The following is a 9327-nucleotide window of genomic DNA, read 5'->3' on the forward strand; positions in this document are numbered from 1 at the left end:
AATGGATAAAGAAGATGTGGCACATATATACAATGGAATATTACTCAGCCATAAAAAGAAACGAAATTGATCTATCTGTAATGAGGTGGATGAATCTAGAGACTGTCATACAGAGTGAAGTAAGTGAGAAAGAGAAAGACAAATACCGTATGCTAACACATATATATGGAATTTAAGAAAAAAAATGTCATGAAGAACCTAGGGGTAAGACAGGAATAGAGACACAGACCTACTAGAGAATGGACTTGAGCATATGGGGAGGGGGAAGGGTAAGCTGTGACAAAGCGAGAGAGAGGCATGGACATGTATACACTACCAAACGTAAGGTAGACAGCTAGTGGGAAGCAGCCGCATAGCACAGGGAGATCAACTCGGTGCTTTGTGACCACCTAGAGGGTTGGGATAGGGAGGGTGGGAGGGAGGGAGACGCTAGAGGGAAGAGATAATGGGAACATATGTATATGTATAACTGATTCACTTTGTTATAAAGCAGAACTAACACACCATTGTAAAGCAATTATACTACAATAAAGATGTAAAAAAATAAATAAATAAAAATAAAGTCACAATTACCGTAAGAGATAGATAGTATTGAGGCAAATTTTTATAAATGAAGAATCTGTGGATAAGGGAGCTTAAGGGACTTACTCAATGGTCACACAGCTGGCAAAAGACCCATCAGGATTTTCTGAGTCTAAAATTGCAAGCCCATCACCTATCATGGGGGAAGAGGGAGAACTAGTGCTGATAAAATGTGGATGGGTGAGCCTGGAGAGACGAGGATTTCCCCTAACATCTGCACTGAATCCACTCTTGCACTATGTTTTTTTCTGATAAGGGGTTCATTTTTTAAAAAATTTTTATTGAAATATAGTTGATTTACAGTGTTGTGTTAGTTTCAGGTGTACAGTAATTTGATTCAGTTATACATATATATATATTTTTTTAAATTCTCTTCCATTATTGGTTATTACTACTATACCGTAGTAGTAATAACGCAGGCTATACCGTAGGCCTGCGTTGTTTTATCTGTTTTATATATAGTAGTGTATACATATTAATCCCAACCTCCTAATTTATCCCACTCCCCCCATCCCCACTTGGGTCAACTAAGTTTGTTTTCTATGTCTGTGTGTCTATTTCTGTCTTGTAAATAAGTTCATTTGTATCTTTTTCTTAGATTTCACATCTAAGTGGTATTATATGATATTTGTGCACTCCCTCACTTTCATGCTAGCTCCCCAAAGACCTAGGCCCTGGGGCGGAGCTGAAGCAGTTAGAGGAGCAGGTCAAGCAGTAGGGCCCAGCCTGTGCCGATGGTGTGGATGAAAACAGTTCAGGTATTCCCTGGGTCCAAGCAGCGACCTCACCTGAGAGCTCAGAGGTCCAAACCAGCCAGTTCTGACTCAGGGCAGCTGGCCCTCCGCAGAGCCGCTTCTCCAGCTTCTGCCCTGGGGGCCGACTGAAGCTCCGCTGGCCAGATGAGCAAGCTTCAGCCTAACAGCTGGTGGTGGCTTACAATGTCAGCCCTCCCAACACTGGCATTTTCACAGCCATCTTCACGTTGCCATACTGGAGAGAGGCAGACACGTTTGAGAGAGAAGCAGGGCCTTTCCTAGACCCAGAAAAGTTTTGAATTCCCCAAGCGCTCTTATTTCTTAGGGAAGTCTCCCCACCAAGGCTGCTTCTCATTTCGTCCCTCTGGGTGAGAAGGGCTCGCAAGGCAGCTTGGCCTCAGCTGGGGCTCCTAATTAGGCAAGAGCTCTGGCTGACGGGCTCCCTCGACTCTTCCCCACCCCAGGCTGGAGTCTGGGAGGGGTCCCTGATGCCCTTTCTGCCGCCTCCCTCCTCCTGACTCAGGGCCACTCTCCTGCACCTCAGCCCCACCTCCCTCCTCCCCAACCCTGCCGTGGATTTCTATGCCTCAGACCCAGTGCCTCTGACTACTATACTCCTGCCAGCTCCAGAGCAGATTTGCTAACCGTGGACCCCCATGTCCCCTCCCCCGGCGTGTGGAATCATCACATCACGCCCACACGTGTCCATGGTGAGAAGGCAAGGGCCTTGGGTTCAGAGCTACGTGACCCAGGTGTGATCCCAGCTCCACGTGGGATCTTGTTAACTGTGTGGGCTTGCTCAGGACCCATCATCTCTGAGCCTCAGTTTACTCACCTGAGAAAGGGGGAGGAAAGTAAGACCTGCCTGTCTCTTAGAGCTCTTGTGAAAGTCAAATAACATCATGCATTTAGGGGGTCAATAAATCATATTCCCATCCTCCCTTCCTGAGCCTAGAACTAGTTAAGAAAAAAAGACAAAACTGAAGCAGAGTGAATTTTTTAAATCAGTTTAGGGGACTTCCCGAGTGGTCCAGTGCTTAAGATTCCATGCTTCTGCTGCAGGGGGAGTGGGTTCAATCCCTTCTTGGGGAACTAAGATCCCACATGCTGTGTGGCACGGCCAACAAATTAAAAAAATAATAAAATAAAATCAGTTTAATTGGTAGAGCTGAATTGGAGAATGTGGATTGAATTTGCGGCCAATTTGTGGCTAATATATCCCTCCTGAATTCGTGCATGGCACTCTGGCCTAAGGGATGTACCATTTTTATCTCCAAGAATCACCCAGGAGACCTGAGGCAGGTATGACTCTTACCTGTTACAGAAGAGGGACTAAAGCCCAGAGGGATTAGGAATCTTGCCTAAGCTCACACAACTAGTAAGTTGCACAGCTGGGTTCTGAACCTGAGTTAATCGATTGCAAAGCCCAGGCTCTCACCACCAGCCAGCGGGTGAGAGGCTTTCCTGCCCCTAGAGGCAGAGGCACTGGACAACGGTCTCAACCTACGGATAACGCTTCCACTTTTCAGGGCGATTTCCCGTGCCTTATCTCATTTCATTCATTCACCTATTCAACAAATATGTACTGAGCCTGTCTGTATGCTAGACAATTGGCTGAGGGTATGGCAAGAAGCAATGCAAAGTCCCTGCCCACAAAAGCGTACATTCTAGTGAGGAGACAGACCCCACAGAATTATCTATAGAAAGAAAGATAAGTAGGTGGATATAGGCCTAGCCATAGACAATCTCAATGAAAAAATTAAATCAGGGTTAAAGGATAGACAGAGGGACAAGGATGGCTGCTCTGAGCATCACATCCAACAGAACCCAAATGAAGTGAGAGAATGTGAGTATCAGAGGAAGGGCATCCCAGGCAGAAGGAACGGCCAATGCAAAGTTCCCGAGACTGGAGCAGTGCAGTGATCAAGGGCTAGCAAGTAAGACATTGTGGCTGCAAAAGAACAAGAAGGAGGGTGGTAGGAGGTGAGGTCTTAGGGCTGGGGCGGGAAGGGGGCAGCGAGGGGAATATGTAGCCTTGGTGGTCACAGGAAAGACTTGGGATTTTTTTTCTTAAATGTGTTGGAACCTGGAGGATTACAGAATAAGTAAGCGTCTTGATTTGATTTACATTCTTAAAATATGGCTGCGGCTGTTCTGGGGAGAACAGGTTATAAAGGGCAAGAATGGAAGCAGAGGGGCTTCCCTGGTGGCACAGTGGTTGAGAGTCCTCCTGCCGATGCAGGGGACACGGGTTCGTGCCCCGGTCTGGGAAGATCCCACATGCTGCGGAGCAGAGTCCTAGTCCAGTTATAATCCTGATCCTAGCCGGGGACCTCGGCATGGGAGGCATCAGAGCAACATCGAAGGTCCGGCTAGAGGCTCAGCGCCAGCCACGGAACCGTCCTTGGTTCCCCGCCCCTCTTTCGTCAAGACGGCAGGCCAGACGCACCATATAACACTTGCTGTGTATTTTTTGAATGACATTTCCCCAGTAGTGAAAACACCGCGTGCCACTCTAATGCAAGATGGTGGAACAAAGGCAGAACGCTGAGGGAGGCGCCTCAATTCCCTCCCATTCAGGGAGCCACGCTGTGTGTCCCACCAAGAGGCTGGGGATGCTTAATTTCAATACATGTTCCTGAGCACCTTCTTGCCAGGTGTTGGCTGGGGCACCAAGCTGCACATTACAGGGTGTTGTGCTCTTAGCCTGGTGGTGGGGAGAGAGGCTGGGGGACACAAGCGAAGGCGTGAAGGATGAAGCCAGGAGTAAGGGAAAAGGGACCGGGAGAAGGTCTTTAATGTGTGTGCCCTGAACAGGACTAGGGGAGGACCATGTGTAAACAGAGGCAGGCAGGTGTGCAGAAGCATGGGCCCCAAGCAGTCCTGGGCAGGGGGAGTCCCTGTGGCCTGAACAACAGGAGCTGTAGCAGAAACAATTAATATTTACTGAGCAATGTGTCAGGCAAGCCGTGCATGAAGAGCTTAAAGGCAATTGCTCACTTGATCCTCCCAACGCTGGGAGGCAGGCGGTACCACAGCCGCGTCGTATGGGGTGAGGAAACAGGCTCTGAGAGCTTAAGTGAGTTGACCAAGATTATTTAGTAAGAAGAGGGATTAAAAAAAATTTTTTTTAAGTTTTTATTGAAGTATAACACAGATACAGGAAAGATTACAAATCCTAAGTGTTACAAAACAGAAACAGACTCATAGACTTAGAAAACAAATTTATGGTTACCAAAGGGGAAAGGTAGAGGGGAGGGATAAATTAGGAGTTTGGGATTAACATACACACACTGCTATATTTAAAATAGATAACCGACAAGGACCTACTGGATTGCACAGGGAACTCTACTCAATATTCTGTAATAAACTAAACAGGAAAAGAATTTGAAAAAGAATTGATATATGTATAACTGAATCACTTTGCTGTACACCTGAAACTAACACAACATTGTAAATCAACTATACTCCAATATAAAATAAAAATTTTAAAATTAAATTAAATTTTAAAACTTTTTATTGAAGTATAACTCACATACAGAAAAGATTACATATCCTAAGTATACAGATGGATAAATCATCACAAAGAGAATACACCTAGTAACTACCAGCCAAGTCAAGAAACCGAATCTCACCCTTCCAAAGCCTCTCTCCGGCCCCTTCCCTAACTCTTCCTTTCCCTCCTCCCCAAAGGTAAGCACTATCCTGAATTCTGAATCCCTAGATTCGTTTCTGGAGTTGAGATTTGCACCCAGGTCTGCAGGACTCCTGAGGCCAGGGTTTTTAGTAGGCACAGGACTAGGTGGATGGACGTCCCCCAGTCTGGCTGGGTCTGCACACCATTGCCAGGACTGTTTTCCTCAACCACATCCCATTCTGTGCCATTCTCCTTGCAGTGCCCTTGGTAGCACCGGAAGACAGGTGACAGCTCTAAAGCGAACTCTGGAAACAGGTGTGGGAGCTGCCTGCATCCAGGCCAGGGTCCCTCCCTTGGCTCAGTGACAGGGATACGCACTAGACCTTAGGTCAGTGAGGTTGCCCACATCCCTTCTTCAAGAATGTATGATTTAATGACAAGTCTGTCCTTTAGGAGAGAGCAAATCGATAGCCCTGAGCAGTGTCCTTGAATAGATATAACCATATTCTCAAAGCTAAGAGTTTTTATTTTGTGAGATGTGAAGAAAAACTTGGGGTGGGGGAGGGGGAACGGGGAGTTAGTGTTTAAGGCAGAGAGTTTCGGTTTAGGAAGGTAAAGGACTTGGGACATGCATGATGGTGAGAGTTGCACAACCGTGTGAATGTACTTGGTGCCACGGAACCGTGCAGCTGAATATAGTTAAAATGGTATGTTTTATGTTATGTGACTTCTACCACAATAAAAAAACATTAAAAAAATCTATATAGTCACTGCAAAATAAAATAAAAAGACTCCAGTTTGTAACAGGACAATAAAACACACCCTCCGTTCCCCCACCTCACCCCCTAGTCTCTGTTCTGGTACAAAAACAGAAAAGAAGCGTAAACTTTGCTGAGATAGTGATTAGCTTGGGTTCTTCTGAAGCCCTGAGTAACACAAGCTCTAACCCATGTGCTGCCCGCTTCACCCTCAAGCATATTTCAGCCAGACCCTTAATACAGAATTCTGTGGTCCACTGCCCTCTTGACAAATCTTCTTTTTCTTGTGTCCTTTCACTCAGGACAAGATGAACCCCTGACTTTCTCAGGCAGCACCCATCAAGGCCCTGCTCCCCTTCCCTGGCCGTCCTGACCAGAGGACTGTTGGGTGGAAACAGTCTAGTGAAGGAATATTCCTCCCCTCTAAGCCATTGTGAGCTCAGGGGGGAGCCACCTGAAGGGAGATGGGCCAAGCCACAGACCCGAGTAAAAGAACTGAAGGTGGGGTTGGAGAGGTCCGTGAAGAGGGACTTTTAAAGTGCAGCTGTGCTCGATACTGTCCCAAATGGGGATGTTATCGGGAACATGAGGCCCAGGCCAGGTGGCTGAGGTAACCATTTCCTGGTCAGGTGAGCAGGAAACCTAGTTTAGTGGAGAGCAGCGTAGCACTTGTAAAGCTCTCCAGGTGGGGGAGACTGGGAGGCGAGAACCCTGTCTTTGGGACGCAGGACACAGAGGAGGCAGCAGAGTGTAAGGTACAGAGTTGAAGCTCTGCAATTAGAAAAACATGGGTTCCAATGCCAGCACCTCCATGCATTGCTGACTTGGCATAATTTACTTAACCTCTCCTAAACCTCAGCTCCTTTCATGGAAAGTGGGGTAACATAATCCACCTCATATAAGTCAAGTGAGATTTAAAATAAAATAATGTTATTTCAGCGACAGACACACAGCAGAGCCTAGGTACATGGTTGATGAATGAAATGATTAGGAGAAATTTCAATTACGCCCTCTGGTGGAATTAAGCCTAGCACATTGGAAAATGGAAGGAGCATTTAGGAGACGGTGTGACTATAGGATGTCATGGCTAACACACACACACACACACACACACACACACACACACAGTGTCACACGAAAATGTCTGCATGGAAATCTCATTTTAACTTAAGTTTTAAAAACAGCGACTATGATCAAATTTATTAACACATTGCTTTTAAAATAGACTCTGGGGGACTTCCTGGTGGCGCAGTGGTTAAGAATCCGCCTGCCAATGAAGGGGACACTGGTTCGATCCCTGGTCTGGGAAGATCCCACATGCCGTGGAGCAACTAAGCCCGTGCGCCACAACTACTGAGCCTGCGCTCTAGAGCCCGCGGGCCACAACTACTGAGCCCATGAGCCACAACTACTGAAGCCCATGCGCCTAGAGCCCATGCTCCGTAACAAGAGAAGCCACCACAGTGAGAAGCCCACACACAGCAACGAAGAGTAGCCCCCGCTCGCCACAACTAGAGAAAGCCCGTGAACAACAACAAAGACCCATCACAGCCAAAAATAAATAAATAAAATAAATAGATTTATTAAATTAATTAATTTAATTAAATAGACTCTGGTGGCAAAGAAATTCAAGAATCCTCACAGGGGTGTTCCTTGATGGGGCAGGAAGATAGCATGATAACATGTCTCCAGGCTGTCCTCCTCTCCTCTCTTTCCATGGACCATGGGAGGGTACCTGGAGTCTCCCATTGACTAGAGGACTTGGTCCCCTTCCCTCAACTGTCAGTGGGATAGAAAAGTCCCCCCTAGCCACATGTTCTTTTATCACATCTGTCCTGAAAAGTGACAGAGGATTTTCCTCTTGGAGCTTGTTTCAGGGATTAGGACAGAGCCACACTCCACCCACACTGTCCTACTTCCCCCTCGATGTCATCTTCCTCAAGGCGCCTGCGTGGGGAAGGAAGAGAGCCCCTCTCCTCAGGCTGAGGCAGACCCCTCCCACAGAGCCTGAGACAGAAACTCCTGCTACAGGAGACCTCCCTTCTTGGATGTCAGGCTGCATCAGGCCCAGGAAACATCAGAGCACGAGGCTCAGCCCAGCACTTCACTGACACTGCTGTTTCCTTGGCTCTGAACCAGCTGGTACACATCAACCAGCTGTGGGCCTCCTTTTCTGGAAGAGCTTACATTCTTTTTTTTTCTTTTGGCTGTGTTGGGTCTTCATTGCTGTGCGCAGGCTTTCTCCAGTTGCGGCGAGCGGGGGCTACTCTTCATTGCAGTGCACAGGTTTCTCATTGCAGTGGCTTTTCTTGTTGTGGAGCACGGGCTCTAGGGCCTGCAGGCTTCAGTAGTTGTGGCACGTGGGCTCAGTAGTTGTGGCTTGAAGGCTCTAGAGCGCAGGCTCAGTAGTTGTGGTGCATGGGCTTCATTGCTCCACGGCATGTGGGATCTTCCTGGATCAGGGCTCGAACCCGTGTCCCCTTCATTGGCAGGTGGATTCTTAACCACTGCGCCACCAGGGAAGTCCTTACATTCAATTCATTCAACAAATGCCCAAGTGGGCCTAACTTTCCCTGAAGGAATTTTAGAGAAATTTATATGAACAATTTTTTTTTTTTTTTTTTTTTTTTTTGCGTTATGCAGGCCTCTCACTGCTGTGGCCTCTCCCGTTGTGGAGCACAGGCTCCGGACGCGCAGGCTCAGCAGCCATGGCTCGCGGGCCTAGCCGCTCCACGGCATGTGGGATCCCCCCGGATCAGGGCACGAACCCGTGTCCCCTGCATAGGCAGGCAGACTCTCAACCACTGCGCCACCAGGGAAGGCCCTGAACAATTATTTTAATGCCTCTTAAGTTTATGGCACTTATGAATTTTCAAAGCATTTTAACCTTTAATACTTCACTTAAATGTGACACCGTTCTGGGAGGTGGTAAGGACCGATATTATGATCCCTAAATGAAATTGAGGCTTAGAGAACAGTTAATCCAGGGTCACATAACTAGTCAACTGCAAAGTGAGGCCTAGGAGGAAAACCTGATGGGAATGATAAGATATATACACACGAAACAACTGTAAGAAGAAGTTGGGTGAGACTGGGAGGGGGTGACACGCTCCTGGAGGCTCCTGTCTCATAAACTGACCAATCTGAGTCCTGCAGGGAAGAGGTCAGTGGTTCCTCCTTCTTAAGACTCCCTGGGTCGGGCTTCCCTGGTGGCGCAGTGGTTAAGAATCTGCCTGCCAAAGCAAGGGACACGGGTTCGAGCCCTGGTCGGGAAGATCCCACATGCCGCGGAGCAACTAAGCCCGTGCGCCACAACTACTGAGCCTGCGCTCTAGAGCCTTCAAGCCACAACTACTGAGCCCACGTGCCACAACTACTGAAGCCTGCAGGCCCTAGAGCCCGTGCTCCGCAACAGAAGCCACCACAGTGAGAAGCCCGCGCAGCGCAACGAAGACTCGCTGCAACTAGAGAAAGCCCGTGCGCAGCAACGAAGACCCAACACAGCCAAAAATAAAATAAACAAACAAACAAAAAAAGACTCCCTGGGTCTAGGAACTTGAATGTGCACATACCATTCCGCCTCGGATACATGCTG

The sequence above is a fragment of the Globicephala melas genome, chromosome 1, assembly GCF_963455315.2.
Source record: "Globicephala melas chromosome 1, mGloMel1.2, whole genome shotgun sequence".
Taxonomy (NCBI): Eukaryota; Metazoa; Chordata; class Mammalia; order Artiodactyla; family Delphinidae; genus Globicephala; species Globicephala melas.